Below are 26,337 nucleotides of genomic sequence, written 5' to 3' on the forward strand. Positions count from 1 at the left end.
CTTTACAGACATCAAAATGAGTGAAGGGGTGCCTGGGTGGCTCAGTGGGTTAAACCTCTGCCTTCGGCCCAGGTCATGATCTCCTTTCTTTCCTTTCCTTTCCTCTCTCTCTGCCTGCCTCCCTGCCTACTCGTGATCTCTCTCTGTCAAATAAATTTAAAAAAAAAAAAGAGTGAAGGAAGGAAGACATGAAAAGTGTTTACAATTCCACTTATGTGAAATTCAAAAACAGATAAAACAAGTCAATTTAGAATTTACCTATTTACCTATACCTACAGGGATACTGACCAGGAAGTGGCAAGTAAGAATTTTCTGGAGTTCTGGAGAGTCCTTTATGATTCTAGGTGGTGGTTAAATAAGAATATACTTAAATAAAAGTGTGTCTGTATATATATATAAGATTAGTACACCTTATATTTATATTATGCTTCAATAAAGAGTATTATAGGACATTTTAACTTTCTTCTTTTTGCCCTGGGTTCTAAATGTTCTCACCTTTTTCTCAGCTATATTTTCCAAAAAAAATGAAGACATGATAAATTGTAACAAGAGAAAAACAGAAGTTATTTTTAAAAGCTAGAACTGAATCTCAGCTACCCATCCAGATTTAGTGACTTGAGCCCTGGACCCAGCTAAAAATAGCTCAGGGCCTTCCAGCCTGTGACCCGGGAACTGGGCAAGGTTTAGCAGTCCCAGCAAGCTAGTGAAATGGGATGGGGCTAGGCAGAGCCTCTTGCGGCTGGTAGGCATGGCTCTCAGCAGGCTGTTCAGACCACACCTGCCATCAGTAACTGGCTGTTCCTCCCACTGCACACCAAGAGCTTAGGCTTCCAGTTTGCTGCGAAGTGGAAATGAGAGGGAGGAACAAGAACCCGCACTGATTAGGAGGAGAGAGGTCCAGCGTTGTAAGCACATTGGACAAGGAGGAAGTCAGAATAGCTAACCCAGGGTATACCTTCCTTTGTTCTTTGCCACGTTAGACTTTTAATTTTTTTTTTTTTTGCAAACATGTGTTCATTTTTCTACGACTCAGTTTTAAATGTTATGCTTGAGTTTGAAGAAATTAGTTGCAGAACTATTTAGATTGCAATGATGAGAGAAGCTCCCTGAGCAGTTTTACTGCTGAATCAGCTTAACCTGAAGAATTGACTGCATTTAACCTCTTCCTTTAATGTGCCCATCTCAAATACAGGAAAGACTAGTAATTAGCCGTGTCATGGGGATATTTTGAGGCTTAATGAATGTTTATAACCTGCTCTAAAGTATTCAGATGAAGAGACAGTTGATTGGAATGGTGCTGCCCTAAGTTCCATTTACAAACCCTGACAAGTTGCAAAAATGGTGTGTGGTACTGTGCTTCCGAGGGAGCCGACCTGGTGTCTCCAAGATTCCACCTTATTTCATTAGAATCACTGTCACTCCGCCCCTTGACTCAGGAGTGTCTGTTTCTACATTTTGTTCATTTGTTATAGGAGAGTGTAAATATGAGGGTAATTCATAACTAGGGACAACATTTAGGGAGATGACTTTAAATAAGCTGGTATGTTGCTGTTGTCAGTAGGCAGAGAAATTTTAGCCCCAAAGTAAGATGCAATCTTATCTTTTCTTTTCTTTCTTTCTTCCCTTCCCTCTTCTTTTCTTTTCCTTCTTTTTCTCTTTATTTCTTTCTCTCTCTCTCTGCCTTTCCTCCCTCCCCTTCTTTCCTCCCTCCTTCCTTCCTTCCTTTTGGAATTGAACTTTCAAGACAGGGCTAGGAGTGCCAAACCCTGAGATCACATAGAATCTTTAAGTCAAACACTGTAGATGCCATTGGAAGGCTTCTCCAAAATAAGTCTATCCTGCTGCATGGTTTGAAATGGCTTAGGATACTATCTTTTTCATCCTTAAGAAGCAAACACCCTGAAGACACCCTGAAATCTCATCTATGAAAAACAATCCAAGAGAAGCTGCTAAGACTGTCAAGAGCATACTCTTCCTTATTACAGTAACCAGTAAACTTGGCTTTGCTTGATAAAAAAAAAAAAATTAGGGCGCCTGGGTGGCTCAGTGGGTTAAGCCGCTGCCTTCGGCTCAGGTCATGATCTCAGGGTCCTGGGATCGAGTCCCGCATCGGGCTCTCTGCTCAGCAGGGAGCCTACAGTAACCAGTAAACTTGGCTTTGCTTGATAAAAAAAAAAAAATTAGGGCGCCTGGGTGGCTCAGTGGGTTAAGCCGCTGCCTTCGGCTCAGGTCATGATCTCAGGGTCCTGGGATCGAGTCCCGCATCGGGCTCTCTGCTCAGCAGGGAGCCTACAGTAACCAGTAAACTTGGCTTTGCTTGATAAAAAAAAAAAATTAGGGCGCCTGGGTGGCTCAGTGGGTTAAGCCGCTGCCTTCGGCTCAGGTCATGATCTCAGGGTCCTGGGATCGAGTCCCGCATCGGGCTCTCTGCTCAGCAGGGAGCCTGCTTCCCTCTCTCTCTCTCTGCCTGCCTCTCCGTCTACTTGTGATTTCTCTCTGTCAAATAAATAAATAAAATCTTTAAAAAAAAAAATTAAATCTGTGATCAAACAGGTGTGGTGGGCTGAATAATGACAGTGGACCAACAATAACGTTGGTGGGAATAATAATAGCAAGCATGTATTGAGGGCATACCAGGTGCCAGACATTGTTCTGAGAGCTTTACATGTCTTGACTCACTTGATCCCGGCAATAATCCTAGAAGATAAGACCTGTTATTACCTCTACTTTACAGACAAGTAAACTGAGTCTTGGAGAAGTCAAGTAACTAACTTGCCTGAATTATACAGCTTAGCAACTAGCAGTATTTTCAAGACACCAATGTGCTTACACTGGAAATCTAGTTAAAATTAATGTTGCCAGCCCAAGACCAGAGATTTTGATTCAGATATGTGGGACGGGCCTAGAAAATGAAATTCCTAGAATTTTTAAATTCTAGAAAAATGCATTTCTAATGAACACCCAAGGCAAATTTATTGTTGGTGGACTTTTGATCACCCTTTGGGAAATAGCGGGCCAGGCTTTGAGAAATGAGAGCCTGGGAGTCAGACTTTGCCAGTGTTTGTCCAGCGATGGCCTTTCCTGTCCAGCTGAATAGTAGATCATTTGCCTAGCTGGGACTGTATGTCCTCATAGTAAAAAAAGGCTGTGTCAGGCTGCCATTGGTTAATGAAAATAGCCCTTTGACACATCCAACTTGATTTGTTCAGCTTCCATATTTAACATTTAACCTTCTGACTTTAATTTGATTTCTTAATAGATTCTCCTACCATGTGCCGACTAACAGACATGAATTTCAGCTGGTAGTTAAAGTTTTCACAGGTAATGAATAAATGGTGTTGTGCTTTATTAATCAACCCATTATAACTCTGGTTAATGTGACCCAATTCTCTCCTGAATGGACTGAGAACAATGAATTTATGAACCCGCAAACCTCAGAGCCAACATACATTTTGATCTATTAATCCTGATTTATCCTTTCCTTAGCAGACACACATCACTGAGCTGGAAGATACATTCTAAGACTGAGAATGTTGATACCCACATCTCTCCAAAAGGGTACGTTTATCAGGTTTAATAAAACAATTCCCCAAAAGTCATTCACATGGCTTTCATCTTGCAACTCATCAAAAATTATTCACATATCCTTCTATCCTTGGCTTTTAAACATCTGACTACTGAGATATTGAAGGGTGAGATAATGAATTTTCTACATCCATGCCCTTTTGCTCTTCTCAAATGTCATTTGTCTGATTTGTAACATGTATCACCTGGCAAATCTGGAAAAGACACACAAAGGAATGTAAGCCCCATTGGATCAAGAATCTTCTATTAGGGGTTCCTGGGTGGCTCAGTCAGTTAACCATCCGAATCTTGATTTTGGCTCAGGGAAAGCCATTTCTGATCTGAGGCTGATTCCAATTGTCAGAGGCATCCAATCTGCTAATTCTTCGCTTAAGAGTAAAATATTTTTATCTACCTCCTTTGGAAACAAATCAGAGATCTTAAAGACATCTTGACTTTATTGCACAAGACTATTTAACAGACGTTTAAAAAACATGAGTTACACTGAGAGTCTTTGCTAGGTATTTGTCATCATTAGCTCCATCTCAGTACTTACTCCAATATGAGATCAGGTGCTTGGATTCCGGTAGTTGAGTGTCAAAGTATAATAAAAAACTGTTATGCTAAAAGGCTTTCTTTCCAAAGAGCTCTGAGATGCCTTTTGGCAATCAATGGGGTAATAGTAAAGTATCTTCCCATAGAAATAGGAAATGAGGGTGCCTTCTCGGAGTTAAATCAGTAAGACACACACACACACATACAGATTATAAGTTGACTAAAGATGTAAATTGATTGGTAACCCATGTAACTGAAGAATTCGGAAACACCCATAGCTTCAGGGTAATTTTAGGATGGCAAGCACCAGAAGGTGACTGTTAATTTAAAAAGTGTAAAACTGGGGCGCCTGGGTGGCTCAGTGGGTTAAGCCGCTGCCTTCGGCTCAGGTCATGATCTCAGGGTCCTGGGATCAAGTCCCACATCGGGCTCTCTGCTCAGCGGGGAGCCTGCTTTCTCCTCTCTCTCTCTCTGCCTGCCTCTCTGCCTACTCGTGATCTCTGTCTGTCAAATAAATAAATAAAATCTTTAAAAAAAAAAAAAAGAAAAGAAAAAGTGTAAAACTCATCAGTTGTTTGGAGAAAGCCTGGATGAGCAGAGATGGTGGGCAGAAGTGCTGTCAGTGTATAGCATGGAAGACCTAAGCCTGAGAAGCCAGAAGTTGAGGGCACCTTCCCGAAGACTGTTCAAGGGAGAAGGGGCCTTGGCCCAGGGACTTGAACTCTCAGGTCTCTTTGGCAAAGGATAAGTCATGTACCCACTTCTCCTTACTCAGATTTCATGCTCTAAGTACCGAATTGAAATCATTTTGTTTCCTGTCTACAGGGAGCAAATACACCCCAGTGTGCTGATAGGAGGGTCCATCTGCTAGCCCGTTGCATATATCATTAAAATGGAATACACTTTATTTATTTATTATTATCATTTTTTAAGTGAGAGCCAGGCCCAGTGTGGGGCTGGAACTCACAACCTTGAGGTCAACAGTCCCATGCTCTGAGCTAGCCAGGCATCCCCCAAATGGGACACACTTGAATTTTGGCTATACAGCATTCTCTGTGAGCTTGGGTTAGTGGGAAGCTGCCCCTGAGGTAGAGGTTGAGGGCAGAGTGACTTGTGTTGCCTCCATACTGCATGAAAGAGAATGGGCCAGAATTTATATTGCCCTGTGGTGGGCTGGCTCTGAGAAGATGAGGGCTGACCTAAGCTCGGTTCCTTCTCTCAAGTTCACCAATCCCATGCCTCACATGACTTCCTGAGGAGATACTGAGTGAGGGAAAGATGAGAAGCCAGGACTGCCTTCCAGCTGGACGCAGCCTCGAGAACTACAAGTTCTCAGTGGAGGAGCCACAAGTACTCTAGTCCATGCAGTGACAAACTTCTGTAAAGGACCAGATAATGAACACATTAGGCTTTGCTCCTTGAGGAGACAGGTGAGCTCAGAAAAGGGAACACAGATTGGAGGGGCCCAGCTAAACAAGAGCTATTGCCTCTTAGAACACTTGGGAGAACTAGGGTTATCAGAGCTAAAGCTGGGGGTGGGGCAGGGCAAGACGAGGCTTTCTAGAGAACACTGAAGAGAAAATACCCCTTGGACAGGAATGAGATGAGCTCAGGTAGTTAATTGGTGGAAAGAACCAGATCCAAGGGTCTCTGAAATGTCTCGTAAAGGTCTTCCAGCTACATACTCACTTTTCCATGGATCTGTAACTGACTGGTTCTTTTGGGTTCTGTCAGTCCTCTACCATTTATCTGGGCAAAGGGATCTTCCCCCAAAGCTTGGATATAGCACCTAAATTGCAGCCCAATGAATGAATTGACATCACTTTGAAACAGGATCCTCCAGCTACAAATGACTATCTGTTTTTCTTGAGGGGGGACCAAGACTTAATGAACCAGATTTGCTGTTTGGGGTAAGTTTAGAGACAGTCTAAATATATTTTCTTCCACGATAGTTTTTTTCATTATATGTTTTATTCTTTGGAATTTAAGTCACTTAAAAAAATTCTCTATGCTGTACTTTTTATCCCTGTGATTTTTTCATTCCATAACTGGAAGCCTGTACCTCCCACTCCCCTTCACCCATTTTGCCCATTTCCCTACCCACCTCCCCACTGGAATCTATAAATAGATTCTGCATTTAGAACATGAAATCTGAGTAAGAAGAGGTAGGTAGATGATTGATCAAATTCAAAAATATGCAGATGAACATAAAAGTGTAATTGACCAGAGGGGAAACCAGGATCACAGAGCAGTTGGGGAGTTGGTGGCAGAAATGAAAATGGAGCCTGGGTTCTGGGTTCTAATCTCTTCTTGTCACTCTGCTGCAGTGATTCTCAAATACTGCAGTGGACAAGGATGGGTGGAAGCAGCTTTTCAAGCTGTGTAGTTTGAAAAAGCTCTTATTCCTCCTTACCCGCAGTTGACATTCACTTATCTACAATTCATCTTCTGTTGCTTTGGATCTTCTTGAAACCTCTTCAAATAAAATTTAAAAAGGCAAACCAAAACAAAACAAATATGAGTCTTATAACGCGAGCTAGAGAACGGTTCTCCTTATTTAGAAGCAGCCAACAGAAGAGCTATAAAGAACAGAATGATTCCTGAATCAGCAAACCCCACAAGTTTGGATGATGCAAAACCAAGAGACAGTGGCTGGGATCAGTCTCATTCACTGGCAAGAAGCCGCCCAATAAATCACAAGATAGAACCATTTTAAGGCCTCTCTCTTCTAAAATAGAAGAGGGGAGTGTGTCAGACTTGTATTTATTCCGAAAGGAATAAAGACAAGTAACTTCTTTTAGAATTTCAATCTGTGGCAAGTAAGTAACTTGAGTAAAATGATGAAACCGTTCTCCACCAAATGAGGGTGAGTCGAAGGTGGCCTGCACTTAGGAAAACCCACCTGTATTAACACCCCTCCCACCAAGTGTAAGAAGTAGCTGTTGGGCTTTAGGTAATGTTTCAGGAAAACGTTAAGAGGAGCCTGGAATACACAAGGGCTGATCCTAACATCAGCATTATGGAAGTATTGTGGCTACACCAGTCTAGCTATTAAGCATCTTACCTGAAATAATATGAAACTTAGAGTCATCAAGTAGAATCACATACATTTTGAGTTTGAATGGACCCTAGAGAAGTTATCCAGATGGAAAAACCAAGTCCCTCCTCTGAACTCAAAGTGTTCCCCTTGAGTAGCCCCATTGTCTGAATCCTCTAGACTGGGCTCCTTGACCACAAGGACGGTACTTTTTATCTTTGAATTCCTAACACCTAGCTCCGTATCTAGCACTTCCTGAGTGTCCAATAATGTCCAATAATGTTTGTCAAACCAATCAGAAGGAGCAAAAGTGTAAATCCTAGGGAAATAGGATATAAAAATAAATAAAAACATAGAGGGAAAACTCCTTCTCTGATCTCCTAGGGCATGGCAAGGCAAAATCACCCCAAAAAGCAAAAGTAAGCTTGACCTCAGCATGTCTTTTTTTAGGTGAACACCTCAAGTCACATGAGCATTTGCTAGACTTCCCAGACCTATCACTTCTATCATTGCTACTAACAGAGCTTCCTTTTTTGTCTTATTTGAGTATCAGAATGAGTTCATTCACAATGAAGTGCCCTGCTTTAATTACAGCAGAAATAAAAATTGGGCAAGTGATTCCCATTCAAGGATATCAGAAATGTTTCACTCTTGAAACCTGAGGTATTAAGGGAACATCAAAACAGCACTGTTGGAAGTTAAAAGTACAGGTTACTTCCTCATGGAAAAAGATTCAATGTAATTCTATCCAATTTATGATTATAATCGTTTGTCAAATTTAGTAACTGTTGGGAAACAATCATATCTTTTCTGTATCTAAATTACTTGGTTCTTTTCTCTGAAAAGAATGAAAATACTATGAGCCCTTAATTTTAATAGCACAAAGAATTGTGCATTGCATATTTATAAGTCAACACAGGACAAAGGGAAGCCATAAAGAATTAAACATCACATTCCCTTAAGAAATACTTTTTTTTCAGGATTACATAAATGTCTTTGCACTTTTCCATTTTCTTTTTGAAACCAAGTAACCCTATGACATTTCAAACTGAAATAACTACACATGCAATTTTCATATTGAGGCTAGGATGACTTTTTTTTAGAACCAAGTGTAATTAACCACACACCATATTATTCATTGTCCTATGACCTTTGTTATTTAATTTCATATTCTGAAAATGTTTGTTTCTAAATTTAGTCAGGAAAATGAAGAAATGTCATGGTTGCTTTGTCGGCTGTACATTACAGAGATTATACATAGAATTTTCAAATGTGGATGTTTAGAAAATATATATTGTTTGCCTGCTTTGACATGTCAAAGGTTTAATAAAGCCTGGTAATTTGGATTTATAGGGGAACTCCCCATCCAATGTTCAAAAGAATTCTAAGTAACAGTAAAGGGAAGTGCCTGGTAAGGTCAAGGAGAGGAGGGGCCGGTCTATTGCCATAGGGACCAAGAGCCAGTGGCTTTTGTCCCCCAAAAGCCCCACTGCACCCCCTCACTGTCTCTCCTCTCCCTTAGTCTCCAGAGACCATGATGGGGCAGGTCCAGATCTGGAGTTCAAAAAAATTTTTTTTTAAGTTGTACAATCCCATCTTTCAAACAAAGACAAAACCAAGAACATAGCCTACACTACACATCAGGGGACAGGGAGCTGCTGTGGCTGATGTGGGGTTGGGGGGTGGGTGTCCAACACACCACCAGAAGCCAGCTCACCTTCCATACTCTATGCTGGCTGCCACTCCCCAGGCTGGAGCCATGGGAACAGTGGGACAGATGGTGCCCTGTGCTTGGTGCCCAGACAAGGGGGCTCCTGGAGGTTATAATCCAGCCCTGGCTCCTCTTGCCATACCCAGTTCCTTGGTTCAGGGTGGCTTTGACAAGGAGAAGAAGGTATCTTTCATATTTCATTTGCCTGAAGAGGATATGGTTTTCTTCCTAGCACAGAAGTCTTGGGAATTGGCAGGGCCCAGGCCCAAGGCTGTGGGTGTTTTTGAGAGAGCTTCTGACCCCACTTCTATCCTGATATTTTTGGCCCACTAGGGTAAGGAGTCCCCAGATCTGCACCAAAGAGCAGTATCTTCTTGGCTCTCAGGTCCTGGGCAGGAGGCTGTCTCTTAGCCCAGCAGCTTGGCCTCAGCGCTGCACACCCCCACCCCCAGCCTCACTGTGAAGTGGGATGGGAGGCTCTGAATGGACCCTGCCACCGGCATTGGGAAGTCTGTGTGCCTGAGTGCCTGGAGCCCTTTTCTACTTTGGGCTCATTCCTGTTTCTCCTCTCCCCCTTCTTCCCTTCTCTCCATATCTTCGCCGCAAAAGAAAAGACTCTTATTATTTTTTTAAGGTTTTTTTTTTTTTTTTTTTCATTTATTTGACAGAGAGAGGCACAGCAAGAAAGGGAACACAGGCAGGGGGAGCGGGAGGGGGAGTAGCAGGCTTCCCACTAAGCAGGGAGTTAGGGAGTACGATGCAGGGCTCAATCCTAGGACTCTGAGATCAGGTCCTCAGTCAAAGGCTTAACGACTGAGCCACCCAGGCGTCTCCAGGAAAAGACTCTTAAACCTTTCCCATCTCCAGGGGTGTGGGGGCATGGTTCATTTTCCTTTCAAGGTGAATTTTAAGTGTGCTCAGAGAATTATGATCACCCAAAGGAATTCCTGAAATTTTTATTTTTATTTTTGGAGAGAAAGGCATAGATTTGGGCCATCCCTCAAATTCCCCAACTCATCCCTAATATTTGCCAGGATAACCTGGACCACTCAGGAAGCAGTCCAGACAAGGGCACAGATGGAGGCCCACATACCCCATGTCCACACATTGACAATTTTAAAGAGAGCTAAAAGATGTTAGCTAAAATGTGTCATATCCTTCTGTCTTGACAAATCAATGATGAAATCCCCAAAGCTTTACAAAGCTATGGTCTTTATATGATGAAAGTTGGCAATATACCGAAGATGAGTACATTTAGTTATTTTGCACATGTTTGGATGAGCTAGAGACGTTTTGTATGAGTAACAAAAGACATAAATAATTCACAAATCATTTATTTATTCTACATCTATTTTATTTTCTTCATTTCAGCAAAACCACTAAATGTGTTGTTACATATTTCCATGTACTTTGTGTTCAACTGATAGTAATATAAGATTAAAGATAAAGTGTAATTGTTTTCAAAATGTTTAAAAATTGAGTGTATTTTCATCAAAATGTCAATAAGGTGAGTGGCCATTTTGAAGTTATAATTACTTTGTATATTTTCAAAAGTTATTATTTGAAAATATTTATGCTCTCTATTGACATTAAAAGGCAAAATAAAAAAAGAATACATGAATACACCAACGTCTTAAGTAAAAATATTTAAATATGGCGGAACTTTTTTTTTTAACTTCTAAATTTAACTCTGTGAGGGGCACGTGGGTGGCTCAGTCAGTTAAGTGTCTGCCTTTGGCTCGGGTCATGATCCCAGGGTCCTGGGATTGAGCCCCAAATTGGGCTCCCTGCTCAGCAGGGAGCCTGCTTCTCCCTCTCCCTCTGCCTGTCTCTCTGCCTACTTGTGTTCTCTCTCTCTGTCAAATAGAGAAATAAAATCTTTAAAAAAATAAATTTAACTCTGTGAATATTTGGTGGAATCTTATTAAATACATTTAATATACAGATTAAATTATTGCCATCATAGTGTTCAATATCCATCTGGTTTTCAATACAAAGAATCAGCCTTATGTTTTATGCGTGCTACAGCTACATTTATATATTAGAATTTAAGAGTAACGTGAATTGTTTGCTGTTGCAGAATATCCTCCATCATCTCTAACACCTGTTGCAAATACCATCTCATTGTCCAGTGCGTGCAGGAACGTGAGACAGGACACAAAAAGAAGCAAGAACAAAGATGTTCAGCACTCCCGGCTAATGCTACTTCGTTATGCAAGAGTGTATTACATTCACACTCTTTGAGAGAAAGGATTTGACAACTTAATTAATTTGTCTTCTCTTACCTAGGAGCTTCCCCTGCTCAAGTCTTTCCAAAGCAGTTTTTATTTCTCATATCACCAGCAACAGAGCCCATGAACCTTCTCTTGTTTTGAAGGCATAGGGTAAGAGAGAGTCCAGTGTTTCTGTGAGTCCTGATTGGCGTTATCTCAAGAAGACATGTTTAGGGTCCTGGGGAGTGCTGGGCCAGAATGGCATGATGGGTCCCAAGGGCCAGAGGCACCCATGTGTCCCTCAATCCATCTAGTGTGTGTGTGTGGGGGGGTAAAATGCAGTGCAGAGCAGGGCTCTCTGTGGTCTGGTATCAGGGTGGTACTACCTGGAGGTTTGGGAGAAATCATCCTACAAAAATCCTCCAGTATCGGTATTCAGAGACAGATACGCCTCCACAGAGATCCTGCTCTCACAAGCAAATTGCAGGGGTCCCTGCATGGCTCCGTCAGTCAGACATTCATGATTTTGGCTCAGGTCATGATCTCTAGGTCCTGGGATAGGGCTCCGGGCTGAGCACGGAGCCTGCTTAAAATTCTCTCTCTCCCTCTTCCTCTGCCCCTTCCCTCACCCCAATTGTAAACCTGTGTGCATGCATGCATGCTCTATCTCTATTGATGAAAAAAAAAATCAAAGTACACGTAACAGTTATGCTAAAATTTTACTTCCCATTTTACTGTGAGAGTAGTACTTTTTTTTTCTTTCCTTTCTTTTCAGTATTTTCTTCCCTTCCTTTCCCTCTTGTTCTTTCCCTCTCTCTCCCCTCACCCCTTCCCCAACACATATTGCCAGCACAAATCTAAACTGCTCCGGGATCTACTAGTCAATTTGCTTTCTGACCTTGGTACCACATTCCTTCCTTCCTCCCCTCCTCCCTCCCTCCCCTTTCTCCCTCCCTTCCACCTCCCTGCCTGCCTGTCTGCCTTCCCTCATTCTTTCCTTTCTCTCTTTTTTCTTTTTGGTTAACAGTCTAATTGAGATATAATTCACACACCATGCACTTTATCTATTTCAAGTATACACATCATTTTTTTTTGTATGTTCACCAAGTTGTGCAACCATCATCACAGTCAACTTTACAGCATTTTCATCATCCCAAAAGGATGATAGTCCTAGTCATTTGTAGACACTCTCTATCCTCCCTACTCTTTGCCTTCCCTTCCTTGACCCCAGGCAATCATGAATCAAGTTTCATCTCTATAGATTTGCCTATTGTGGACATTTCTTATGATTGGCATCCTGTAATATGTGGTCTTTTGTGACTTTTCCTTCACTTACGATGTTTTCAAGGTTCACACATGTTATAGCAGGTGTCAGGATTTCATTCCTTTTTGTTGCTGAATAATAATCCACTGTGTGGATAAACCACATTTTATTTATCCATTCTTCAGTTGATGGACCTCTGAATTGTTTCCAACTTTTTGGCTATTATGAATAATGCTACTATAAACATCTGTGTGCAAGTTTTGGGTGGACATATGTTTTCATTTCTCTTAGGTATATACCTAGAAGTAGAATTACTAGGTCATATGGTATCTCTATGGGTAACATTTTTTTTTTTAAGATTTTATTTATTTGACAGACAGTGATCACAAGCAGGCAGAGAGTCAGGCAGAGAGAGAGGAGAAAGGAGGCTTCCTGCTGAGCAGAGAGCCTGATGTGAGGCTCAATTCCAGGACCCTGAGATCATGACCTGAGCTGAAGGCATTGAGCCACCCAGGTGCCCCATCTATGGGTAACTTTTGAGGACTGTTTTCCGGAGAGGTTGCACCATTTTATATTACCACGGGCACTGTGTGAAGGTTCCAATTTCTCTATATCCTTGCTAACACTTGTTATTGTTTGTCTTTTTTATTTTAGCCATCCTAGTCTGTGGAAAGCGGTATCTCACTGTGAGTTTGATTTATATTTCTCTAATGGCTAATGACGTTGATAGTTCTTTTTAAGTGACTATTTCCGATGAGAACAAAAGTCTTTGTGAATGCTCTCACTCAGTGCCTTGCTTATGGCATTTAGAAATAAATCAGGGGTGCCTGAGTGGCTCAGTCATTAAGTGTCTGCCTTCAGCTCAGGTCCTGATCCCAGGGTCCTGAGATCGAGCCCTGCATTGGGCTCCCTGCCTGGCAGAAGCCTGCTTCTCCCTCTCCCACTCCCCCTTCTTGGGTTCCCTCTCTCTCTGTATCTCTCTCTGTCAAATAAATAAAATATTAAAAAAAAAAAAAAGGATGAAATCAGCTCATAGGACAAACATATGGGAAGGGACCTGGGACCCAGGGCAAGCTCCTGTTTACCACACAGCTCACCTGCGGTGCTGAGTATCTGTTGCTTCCACTGTCAGAAGGTCCTGATCTTTAGTGAGAACTTTTTTTTTTTTTTTTTTTTTAATCTGAAACATTTAGTCGCTAGGTCTAGCTTTGCTGCCTCAAGCAAGGCAAGCTTTCTCTTCACCCTAGCACTCTTCTCCTTCACTTGACTCAATCCGTCCACATAGTTGTAAAGACCAGTGTTGGCCATCCACTGAGCTGTTTGCTTTTCCTTTCCATTTGAGTTCCCGTAATGGGGCGGGAGGCTGGTACGTGGACTTGGCCGTGGCAACTTCCAGGCTGTGGCAACTTGGCAGGGCTTCTCAAGGGAAGTCCTGCAAGTCCGAGAGTACAGACCAAAGGGGAAGAAAGATTTGAAGAAACATTCTGAAATCACCTTGCTTTGTTTCTCATGACTAAACTGATTTTGAAATTCGCAAGAATTTGAAAAGAGGGTACGTGAATTTTATGTTTACTGGAAGGGAACCCATGTTAAGAAGGTGTTAGAATGCAGTTTATAAAAACAGAGGGTTGGCCATCCTGTTGCCTGCATTAAAAAAGATGCAGTTAACTCATTTCCCTCAGCCTGGCACACTGAAAAGGTGGCTGCCATGGCAGTGCTCGTGTTTGTGTGTGTGTGCGTGTGTGTGTGTGTGTGCGTGCGCGCGCGCCACTGAATTCCTTCCTTTTCCCTGGAATGTACAGAGCCAGTGCTCCTCTCATAGCCTTTACACTGGGCTGTTCCCTCTGGCTGGAACACCCTTCCACGTGTTTTCCTTGGGCTTGACTTCCATGACGCAGAGCTCAGATAGCATTCCTCTGAGCCCCTTCCCTGATGATCCTCAAATGTAGCTCAGGGACAGGGGGATTTCTGTCTGCTTTGCTCATCGTTATATTCTTAGCACCTAGAACAGGGCTGGCACATGGCAGGCACTTGAAAAATACCTGCGGAGTTATTAAAACAAAGCAGCTTCTACAAAAAGGACTGGGTTGCATAAGTTGTGGCATTCTGTGGGCAAGACAAGAATTGAGGAATGAACAAAGGAGGGAGGAGCAAAGAAGAGAAGAGAAGACATGAGCTCTTACAGTGTGGAGGACATACATGGATAGCTGGAGACAAAATAGGGCACGGGGTTTGGGACCCTGTCACCACCTTCTCTGATGTGGAAAATAATCTGTGTTGTGATTAAAGCCAAATGCAGTTTTCATTCACAGACCAGGACATTCTTGAAGACATCAGAAAAGGAGACAATCTCTCCCCCATCCCTCCAGCTGCTCTTCCTCAGTTTCCAGGTTTGATCACCAAAATAAAACATGGGCAGGTAAGTGTCGATTCCCCCTGCATTTTAGGTGATTCCTTTGCTAAAACTATCAGCCAAAATGGGATCCAAATTCAAAGGACCCACATTATCTAAATGGTCTGAAATTTTAAAAAGCAGGTCTCTTCTAAAGTGCACATTATTTCCTAAGACTCTTGGGCTACTCACTAAAGTGCTTTTGTTCATGATGGAGTGGATTGCCTGTCGTGGTAGAAACTGATCATTTATAAAGGACGCTCCCAGCTCAGAACCCCATTGTGCAAACATGCTTGATCTTTTTTGCCAAACTGGATCTTCTGCTTCCTTTGCCAGCTAAAATCAAATGGATGCATTAGGTCACGGCATTAATATGAAAGTTTTCACCCTTGTTTTTCTTTCTCCTTTCTTCCCCCCTTTGTATTACGTGGCACAAGTCAGATCCTAATTATGAAAGGGAGGAACTCCAGCAGCACACCGAGGCTAAGCAACATGGCCCATCTTGTTTCGGCCTCTCTCAGTGAGAGCCCAAGGGTGTTAGTCACATGACTGTTTAGGATGTGCAACCGTCTGAGGCTCAAATGACATCACCAGAGTGAATTACTCTGGGACTTTGGAAATCTACAATGTGGGATTTTCCAGAGAAAATGAAACCATCAGCCTTTTTTTTTTTTTTTAACTGCTCCCATCCCTACTCCCCAGGAATGCAGTCTTCTTTTTCTAGTGGCTTTGCTTTTATGTCCAAGAGGAACTTGGTCTAATTTCTCTTTTTGGTACGTGAAAGTGTCACAGAAACTAAGGCTCAATAGATGTGCTATCATTGCCCCTACTAATGTCTTAATTTTTGTTTCTCAGTATAGCTATCCAGCACTTTAGATATCTGTATGTGCTATTTTCCCATATCTCTGGATTTTGGTGTATAATGTTTCCTCTGTCTGTCATGACCTTCTCCTTGGCTTTCATTTCAAATGACTCTTGCTACATGAATTTTATTTATTCATTTATCTATTTATTTATTTAGATTTTATTTTTAAGTATTCTCTACAGCAAACGTGAGGCTTGAACTCACAACCCTGAGATCAAGAGTCCCATGCTCCACCAACTGAGCCCATCAGGTGCCCCTCCTCGTAGGTGAATTTCATTTCATTTTGCTTTATTTTTTATGTATTTATTTTTTGAAAGATTTTATTTATTTATATGAGAGAGAGACATAGATAGGGAGAGAGAGCATGAGCAGGAGGGAGAGGGAGAAGCAGGCTCCCCGCTGAGCAGGAAGCCTGATGAGGAGCTTGACGCCAGAACCCTGGGATCATGACCTGAGCCAAAGGCAGATGCTTAACTGACTGAGGCACCCAGGTGCCCCTTCTATGTAAATTTTATTTTATTTATTTTTAAAGATTTTGTTTATTTATTTGACAGAGAGAGACCACAAGTAGGCAGAGAGGCAAGCAGAGAGAGAGAGAGGGAAGCAGGCTCCCTGTTGAGCACAGAGCCTGATGCGGGACTCCATCCCAGGACCCTGAGATCATGACCTGAGCTGAAGGCAGCGGCTTAACCCACGTATCCACCCAGGCGCCTGAATTTTAAATACATATGTTTAGAGTTCTTACATATCCCTGATGGGTTTAAACCATTATCAAAATGTAGTGACTCACTTTATTTCTAATAGTGCTTTTTTAAAAATCTTAAGCTCATTTGTTTGATTTTTTTTTTTAAAGATTTTATTTATTTGACAGAGAGAGATCACAAGTAGGCAGAGAGGCAGGCAGAGAGAGAGGAGGAAGCAGGCTCCCTGCTGAGCAGAGAGCCTGATGTGGGACTCGATCCCAGGATCCTGAGATCATGACCTGAGCCGAAGGCAGCGGCTTAACCCACTGAGCCACCCAGGCGCCCCTCATTTGTTTGATATTAATAAGAGCCACATTAGGGTTTTTGTTGTTGTTGTTGTTTTGGTGTTTGCCAGTTCTGTCTTTTTGCATTACTTCTATTTTCTGTCCTTTTGCATCCTTAGAGTCCAGCAAGTCTCTTATAAAAAGGATATCTGGAATTATAATGTTTTCCAATGTAATATTTTCTGTATTTTTAAGAGGCCAGTTTTGTCCATTTACATTTATTGTGATTACTGATAATTGATTATTTGGATTTACTGCTATAATCTCATATCTTGTGTTTTCTGTTTGTACTGCTTTTTCTCTGCTTCCTGCTGTCCCTCTTTTTCTAGTGTTGTAATAACCTTCAACTTCACAATTCTTTCATTTTCGTAAACAAGTTGGATGCGCTACTCGTATGGGAGGATTGAACTAGGTTTCTGTCTTCTTGTTTCTTAGAATTTCTTCTTTTAAATAGACAGATAAGACAATTCTAGAGGATATGTATGACTACTCATTGTATTATCAAGAAAGAAGAATTGCTAAGAGAAGACCTGGAGAAAAACTCTTTCCTAACAATTCTCACTGGGTTCTAAAGAAGTTTAACAGCCAGGTAGCTGGTTCTCAAAATGATGAGTCAATGTGTAATGTAATGCTGGATAGTGTAATATGGAATCTATGTAATATGTCTGCTTCCAGTATGAGGACGGTAGCTAAGGGCAATCTTTGAGAGTTTGCCATGCCTGTACTATCTGCTGTGTGACTGCATGAGGAAGCAATTCTCCCAAGATTTGTCTCTGTTGAATTTACTAAAAAAACCTTCATTCATTCAATATGCCATAATGGTATTTGGCCCACTCTTGGCTAGAAATCTAACATAAACAAACAGAAAAGGGAGTCATTAAATTGTGACAGGACTCAGTTATAATTGGACTGCTCAATGATCCAGGATATACTTATATCACTTTTTAAGATTATCATTTAAATACAAATACATATTTTTAACATATTTATTTTGAGCTTTCCTTTGTAATATCTTTTAAAAAAAATTTTTTTTTGAAAACAAACAAACAAGTATATCATAACATTTTAATAGCCTAGAGTCTAGGGTTTGAATCCTGATTCTTCCACAGAGTACTCATGTGATCTAAGACAAGTGACTTGATCACACTGTCCTCATATTCTCTATGATGCTAATAAAAAATCTACACATGGGGTGTTATGAGAATTTGATCAATTAAAACATAATAAATTATGAGGGTTTTGGCATAAAGTTAGTACTAAAAGTAGTAGCTATTGTGATTTTTTTAAATAAATAAGTGATTTTTTTGGAGTCACTCCTGCCCCTTAACATAGAATAACATCTCCTGGGTTGGAGCTGGAACTAGGGAAAAATTGATCTCTTTCCTTAAGAGATTTACTGGGCTGATATGGTAGAAATCCCTCTGAAGTTTAAGATACTCTAAAGGAGGTCAAAGTGCGACTTATGTGTGCTATCTGAGCCAACAGATATCATGGATGTTGGTAAACTCTCTGTTTCAGCAGATGTGTCCTCCTTGATAAGGTTGTCATGACCTTATGCCCTCAAATCTTGATTTCCTCTCCAAACCCACTTAGAAAGCTATCAGGCACCATCTTGCCACTCACCTTCTCATTCTCAGGAATCCCTATTTCAAGGCCTAGAGGGAGTCCTGTCCTCACATGCTGAGTTAGAATTGGGAAATCATTTTCCTATAGCATGTGACTATTTGCAGGTGATATGTACTATCAAACTCAGTACTATTAAAAATGGGTAGAAAAAGACCTTTGGGACCTACCTGAGATTCTAACTTCTTTAAATAGCATGTTTCCCTATGTGAAATATGTTTTCAGTTCCAAATAACTGATTTACAAATAAAATATTGGAACATAAGCCATTAGGAAAATGGGGCTGCAATCCTGCACCTCTCTCTCTTTTTAAAAGATTTTTATATATTTGGGAGAGAGAGAGCACAAGGGGAGGGAGGAGCAGAGGGAGAGTGAGAAGCAGACTCCTTTGCTGAGCAGGGAGCCTCATGTGGGGCTCCATCCCAGGACCCTGAAATCATGACTTGATCTGAAGGTAGATGCTTAACCAACTGAGCCACCCAGGTGCCCCAATCCTACACATCTTTTATTCAAGAAAAGGAAGGAAACTTCTGCCAATCACCTGAAGAGTATAAACAGTTGAGCACTCTGCATTTTTCTAAAATGGAATTTAGGGAGAACAGCAGATGAATGGTTTCTTGCCAAGAGCAACACTGGCTCCTTAGTGGACACCAATGAGAGGGATGTTGAGTTAGGTTTGATCCCATAGCCAGTCCTGTGCTCTTCCATATCTGGATGCCGCATTACTCCTTAGAGAGTCTTCCTCAGAGGACAGAAGACCCCTTCCCTCCTAAGCCTTTCTGGAAATTTCTGAGTATTGCCTAGAGAGGTCCTCTCTCTATATACTCCTTTACCCAAAATTGCCTTGGCTCTAAGCAGCTCCTAAACTCTTTCCAAGATCATTCTTTGTCCTTCTGTCACTCTTATCTCTGATGTTTGACTGCCCTGGGCATGGATCTCTCACTGATCAGTCAGTTAGCAGGTAGATGCCAGGAGTCCACTGTTGCTCAGAATTCCTGTAGGCTCTGTGGGAGTACAGAAAAGAAAAAGACAGGATCTCTGCTCTTAAGGAACTCACAAACTAATTCAGGAAGCAGAATATCCTAGACCTTAAAATACAGGATTCAAATTAGGCAGCCCTGATCTGAGTCCTGGGTGCACCATTTCTTAGCTGTGTAATTAGGGTCTGTACAATGAGGATGATAAAAGTAGCTATCCTGTAGTGTTTTCATGAGGATTGTGCTGTGAAATACAGCACTTAGCGATGCCTGCAGAGTAAGAATGCAATGAATGTCAGCTCTCATCATTGTTACCATTATTCAAAAAAAGTCTGAGATGGGGTATAGACTAGTCTGAGTTATGTAGGAACCTAATAACACTTTCCCCAGTGCCCTCTTTAGTCTTCCCAGACCTGGGGGAGAAAATGCTTTCTTGTGGTTCACAGAAGTGGACAGGGATGGATTAGTGGGAGAAGCCCCTTGGGGGCACAGTGAGGAATTACTCTTGACTTCCTGGCGAAGGCAGTCTTCCTGTCTCGGCTCAGTTCTGCACCCAGCATCTTGTTGGGCTTGGAAACCAAGCAGGTGACACTTCCTCTGAAGAACTTGCCAGCCAGGTGGGGATTCAAGATGTACATGCAAGACGCATATTTAACATAATAATGAAGGAACATCTTAATTAACAAGATATGTTAACTCCGATAAATGTTTAAGCAAGAAATGCTTATTGGTGAGTGTAAATTCTGGACTTCTGGGTAAAATTTTCAGAACGAGTTAATAGCACCCATCCCTCTGTGGCAAGCACCACAGAGACACCCTTTTTTCCCCTATCCTCCCCCCACCAGAACCTGGTCCTCTTTGTGTGTATTGGTGTTTCTCTCCCCAGACTGTGGTCTGTACCAGCCATGAAACACAATTCTGAATCTTGCCCATAGCTTTGGTGATTTTGGATCAAAGGCTGGAGTGATCTGCTCGGGGACCCCCATGTCTGTTTTCATTTTGAAAGCAGGGACTGGCAGAGGGATGAGCCATGAAAGCTCTCCCTTTCAAGGAGTCCAGTTGACTTTAGGTGACGGCTAACTCCAGCCTTTGCAGAAAAGAACGTTTACTTTGCAGGTTTAAGGACAAGGCTGGCTTTCTGGGAGTGTTGCAATGAAGAAATTCAGACAGAGACCTCCTTGGACCTCCTCCCTAGCAAAGCTGCTCCAGCCGGCACCGTGAGGGTAGTACCACAGAGTTTAGGATTTGGGTCTGAGACAGAGCTCTTGTTTGAAGGTTTTTCACCAAATGTCTGTGTGGTTTTGCCTTCTGGAGAAACGGGTGTGTTCAGCAGCAACTCTATCTCCTGGACTCATTCTCTTAGTTGTTTCTGAGACTGTGAGAAGAAAAGCAAAAACAAAATAAAAAACAGGGTCATGATTCTATAGTTGTTAAAAATGTCCTTATGGGGGCGCCTGGGTGGCTCAGAGGGTTAAAGCCTCTGCCTTCGGCTCAGGTCATGATCCCGGGGTCCTGGGATTGAGCCCCACATCGGGCTCTCTCCTTGGTGGGGAGCCTGCTTCCTCCTCTCTCTCTCTCTCTCTCTCTCTCTGCCTGCCTCTCTGCCTACTTGTGATCTCTCTCTGTCGAATAAATAAATAAAATCTAAAAAAAAAAAAGTTAAAAAAAAAGTTCTTATGGGATTTGAAGGCACCATAGGAATCATCAGCAGACAGGAGAAACTGAAGCCCAGAGAAGGCAAGTGTCTTCTTCAAAGTCACACAGCAAATGAGTCAGATGCAAACCCTGAAGCCCAGGTTTTTCGGCCTCTGGTCCTCTTCTATCATTATTCTACTTCTGTTGGAAGTAGGAGAGTTCTTTCTTCCTTTTGCTGGACTCTTCCTTCTTCCCAAACCCCCCCAAAGAGCTGAGATGATCCAGGAAATCCTAAACTCACTTCCAAAGGCACTTTGTTGCCTGTTGGCCATGCTGTATGGCTTGCTGTTTCAATTAAGTTTTTTGACATTTCATAGGAAAGTATGCAAATTACCACTGACTCTAAATAAATCAGAGTTTATTCAGGGTTTATAAATACGGACAATCTCGCTTTCCTCTCATTCTCTCTTTTTCCTTGGCTTTCTTCCCTCCACTCGCCTCCGTGAAGACACTTTCTTTTTTTAAGGCTTTACTTAGGATTTATGTTTAATTGTCATCTTTTACATTTTCCTTCCATCCTGTCTTTATATTACCATCATTAATTATGACCTGTGTTGTCACAATTTATATTTTTCAGAATTTTTTGTATATTAATTTTGCGATGGAACTCTCAGCTTTTCTAATGAGGAGGAGGTTGCCGATAGGACTAGGTAGAGAGACTTTTGAAAATGTGGGCAGGGTGTTTATGAATGTCTGGGCAGTGGAATATTTTTGTGGCATGGTGGGTGTTTTGAACTCTCTGGAAACTGACAAGCAAGCTCCACACATACGCCTGATGGAAGTCCTCCAGGCTTTGGATAACACAGGAGCCTTTCAGAGGTCTGAACCGAGTCCAAGTCAAATTATAGCCCAGTGTGCTTGTGTGAATGGAGGCAGAGCAGATCAGAGGGAATGACACCGATCCGGGACCCCCAGGAGCCGGGTGCTGGGTCTACCACGAGCACTAGCTTCCCATCTATACAAAGGGATAATAATAGCTCTTACATCATGGAGTTCCTTTGACCATAAAAATATAATAATGTCTATAAAGTGCTGAGCACAATGCCTGGCACATAATAAACATTTGTTATTTGTAGGAGGCACTAATAGGCTTCTGGGGGAACTGAGAATAAACCAGAGAAGGCCTCCATTTAGGCAATGAGACACTAGGGCTACGGCCAGAGGCTTTGAAATTAGACAGCTGGCCGTAGATCTCAGCTCTAGCATTTTCCAGCTGTGTTATCCCGAACAAGTTACCTAACTTCTTTGGGCCTCACTACCCATCTCCTAGTGCTATTGCATGGATTAGCGACACAGCCCGTGTGCAGCTCTTGGCTTAGTGCCTGCCACGTAATAGACGCTGGATAAATGGGGGTTATTGTTCCAGGTCCTTCGAGAAAGGGGCCATGAGAAACTGAAGGCATGAGGCAAATAAGACATTTGTTAAACTGGGAGAGGGGAGGAGTTTAAAAGAAACTAGGAGAGCAAGAGCAACCTCTTTGGGGGCCTATATTAGTCTCCTGTGGCTGCTGTAAAAGATTAGCACTAACTTGATGACTTAAAACAGCGGAAGTATATGCGGGGATGGGTGAGCCTGGTGTGGGTATTAAGGAGGGCACGTATTGCATGGAGCCCTGGGTGTGGTGCATAAACAGTGGATTTTGGAACACTGGAAAGAAATAAAATAAAATAAAATAAAATGAAAAAAAAAAGAAGTTTAGTTTCTGAACAGCTATTATGTGTATTGAGTACAACAGAATGGGCAGAATAATGGGTTATTTTATTAAAAAATAATTTTAATGAAAATTTAATTTCAATAAATTTAACAAACTGATAAAACAAACAAACAAACAAAAACAACAGAACTGTGTTCTCTCCCAGCTCTGGAGGCCGGAAGTCTGAAATGAGTCTCCCTGGGCTGAAATCAAGGTGTTGGCTACAGAGGCTAAGGGGAGAATCCTTTCTTGCCTTTTCCAGTTTCTGGTATCTCTTGACATTCCCTCCTTCGTGGCTGCCTCCATCCAGTCTTTGCCTCTGGCGTCACATGGCTCTCGCGCGCTCTCTCTCTCTCTGTGAAATCTCCCCCTGCTTCTCTCTCACAGGGACACTACAGTAGCATTTAGGGCTCACCTGACGAATCCAGGATAATCTCTCCATCACCGGATCCTTAATTTAATCACACCCCCAAAGGCCCTTATTGTTTCTTGGAAGGCAGCATGAGGTTCTAGGGATTGGCACCTGATCTCTCCAGGGAGCCATCATTCTGCCTCCCCGGGGGGTCTAAAGCCCCCATGGCTGGGCGAGGATTCCAGCTGGCCTTCCCCTGGAGTGAGGCAGCAGGGACCCGAGTGTGATGAGCAGGGGAGCAGAGCTGTCACCAGGGCAGAGGCAAGATGAAACCGGGCAGAGCAGGGACCCTGGAGAGGCTGGCTGGGATCACGTGGCCTCAGGCAGGCTGACGTCAGCGGAGCCGTGGGGCAGAGTGGAGCTCAGCACCAGGATCTGGGCTGGGGCACGTTCCTGGCCTCCAGGAAAAAGCCTGAGTCACTTGGACACCGGCCAGGGGAAGGAGGAGGCCAAGGCTTGCCCGACTGCACTGGTGGGTTCAGAGCCATGGTGGGGCCTCAGGCCGAGGGCCCTTCCCCAACCTCCCTCAACAGGGGGCCCAGCTGGGCCATGCTGACCAGGATGCAGTCCCTGTCCTTGACGAGCTCACATCCTGGTGGGGAAGGCAAGCATATCTCCCTTTTACAGGGCTTCACAGGGCTTCCCTCTGTATCTTCTCTCTCCTCTTCCATGTGTATCTCTTCCATGGACACTTCTTGGATTTAGGAATAATCCAGAATGATCTCATCTTTGGATCCTTGACTTGAATACATTTGCAGGGACTCTTTTTTTCCAAAGATGTCATAGTCACAGCTTCTGGATGTGGGCATATTTTTGGAGGTCATCTATCCATCTACTCCACTTCCCCTGTCCGAAGTTACCTGCCCTCTGCTTCATTCCTTCAGGTTCCAGAGAGATGTTAAATATTGGGAGCAACAATGCTAATGACTTCATTTGTTATCTCACTGCTTTATCAGAGAACTCCTGAAGACGTACTGCCTTTGTCAAGAGAATGGCTTTCTAGGAGCTGGACTATCGGGTCCCACTGGAGCCCCTGAAAAAGAGGCCTCTGGGAAAATCCTCTGGTACCAGCTGCCTTCCCAGGAGATCACAACACCCTGGATTTGCCCCTGTGCTCCAGTCACAGGAAGGCATGGCAGAGTGGGAACCATTCCATCTCCTCCTGGCTTTCTAAATAACATTTTCTTCTCTCTGTTCCCAAACCTTCCCTTCCAGCCCAGTTGATAGTAGCCCTAACACAGTGCTGAGTAATTTCCAATATCTTTTTGGGGGCTTGCTTTATTTATTTATTTATTTACTTATTTATTTATCTAATTTTACTTATGAGAGAGTATGTGTGGGAGCACAAGCTAGGGGATGGGGTGGGTAGGGCAGGGGTAGAGGGAAAGAGAGAATCTTAAGCAGGCTCTATGCTCAGCATGGAGCCCAATGCAGGGCTCAGTCCCCTGACCCCCTGAGATCATGACCTGAGCTGAAATCAGGAATCAGACACTTAACTAACCAAGCCACCCAAGTGCCCCAATTTAGAAATATCTTGCTTACTCCTTAAAAAATTCGGAGCAACAATGCTAATGACTTCATTTGTTATCTCACTGCTTTATCAGAGAACTCCTGAAGACGTACTGCCTTTGTCAAGAGAAACACGGAAAGTCTGTGTGTTCCTGAGTATCTGTATTGCATTTCACGGAAGAAGACACTGAGGCTTTGAGGTCCAATGGCTGAGCCAAAACTTAAAGCCAAATCCATACTCTTACCTAATCCCCTGAGGAAGCTTCTGCAGGTCTTTTCATGGTGCTGCTCTTGGACCTGGGCTGTTGGGAGCATGATGGAGGTGGTCAAGGGACCCATGGTGGAGGACACTGGCCCTGCTTCCAGAAAGTCAGGATGATGGAGTGTGATAGTTGATCCTTGAGGTCAAGAGTGTGTGTTTATTTATTAATGCCACCATGACTGAGAGACCCCTTTCTTTTTAGGCGTGAGCAGTTCCACATCAGCAAAATTGAAAAGGATGCATGTGTGAAAGGACCAAGTGGATCCTCCCCAGGGTTTTCGTGTGAGCATGAGTAAAGGCAAGAACAGGGAAGAAAATACCATTGAGAAAACAAGTCTAAGTTTATGGTAAGGTGGGATGCTTTTCGATGCCCGTAAAGGTATTAAGTAACCCCATTTTCCCAGGCCAAGCAGGAAGAACGTTTACCCTGGTGATGGTCTGTTGGGCTTAACTGCCTTCCCTCTCAGGAGAGACAGAAACCAACATTAATTGGATTTTCAGACTATTTCCCTTGTGTTACTTAATCCCGAAATGATCCCCTGAGGAAGATGTTACTGCCCTCATCTTACCGACAATGCAGTGGGCCTCAGAGGGTGGTTGTGGTTTGCCCAAGGTCACTGGATGAGTCAAGGGCAAAACCACGATTTGAGTTTATGTCTTCTCACTCCAGTTTCAGAGTTCTGCTTTATATTGTGGCTCCACGGAGATTTGAAGACCCTGCGGTGCTTGATTGCCTGGTTAGACATGGGAAAGGAGCCACTTGTCTTATAGCAAGGTGAAATCAAGAAACATGGAAAGTCATGAGTTGTTTCCCCAACCACCACGTGCCTCATCCCCCCACCCGACTATGTCCACCTCTGCCTAGAAGACTCCTTCTGGAACTTTAAGACCCACTGTCTCATCTCTTTGAAACTTTCTGGATCCACCCCTCTTTGGCCCCAAGTAGAATAGCTGTTCTTTTTATATACTCCCTCGGACCCACATAAGTATGTGTGTGTTACTAATAGGACACTTTTAATATGCTTGCCTTCCCCACCAGGATGTGAGCTCGTCAAGGACAGGGACTGCATCCTGGTCAGCATGGCCCAGCTGGGCCCCCTGTTGAGGGAGGTTGGGGAAGGGCCCTCGGCCTGAGGCCCCACCATGGCTCTGAACCCACCAGTGCAGTCGGGCAAGCCTTGGCCTCCTCCTTCCCCTGGCCGGTGTCCAAGTGACTCAGGCCTTTTCCTGGAGGCCAGGAACGTGCCCCAGCCCAGATCCTGGTGCTGAGCTCCACTCTGCCCCACAGCTCCGCTGACGTCAGCCTGCCTGAGGCCACGTGATCCCAGCCAGCCTCTCCAGGGTCCCTGCTCTGCCCGGTTTCATCTTGCCTCTGCCCTGGTGACAGCTCTGCTCCCCTGCTCATCACACTCGGGTCCCTGCTGCCTCACTCCAGGGGAAGGCCAGCTGGAATCCTCGCCCAGCCATGGGGGCTTTAGACCCCCCGGGGAGGCAGAATGATGGCTCCCTGGAGAGATCAGGTGCCAATCCCTAGAAC

The 26,337-nt window shown here is 43.2% G+C and overlaps 2 long non-coding RNA genes across 2 annotated transcripts in view; both read left to right on the top strand.

Annotated features, from left to right (window-relative positions):
- LOC122915196 overlaps positions 1-25,824 on the top strand; it is a 38,973-nt gene extending 13,149 nt beyond the window's left edge. Inside the window, exons 2-6 of the long non-coding RNA XR_006386024.1 lie at positions 11,157-11,251; positions 12,999-13,030; positions 14,657-14,763; positions 25,003-25,147; positions 25,471-25,824. This is a non-coding gene — a long non-coding RNA (uncharacterized LOC122915196). The remainder of the gene's footprint in view (positions 1-11,156; positions 11,252-12,998; positions 13,031-14,656; positions 14,764-25,002; positions 25,148-25,470) is intronic.
- On the top strand, positions 3,258-11,056 carry LOC122915197. The gene is made up of 3 exons (XR_006386025.1): positions 3,258-3,321; positions 3,487-3,558; positions 10,948-11,056. It is a non-coding gene; the product is annotated as an uncharacterized LOC122915197 (long non-coding RNA).
- Positions 25,825-26,337: the final 513 nt, after the last annotated feature.

Source organism: Neovison vison, chromosome 8 (assembly GCF_020171115.1).
Source record: "Neovison vison isolate M4711 chromosome 8, ASM_NN_V1, whole genome shotgun sequence".
Classification (NCBI taxonomy): Eukaryota; Metazoa; Chordata; class Mammalia; order Carnivora; family Mustelidae; genus Neogale; species Neogale vison.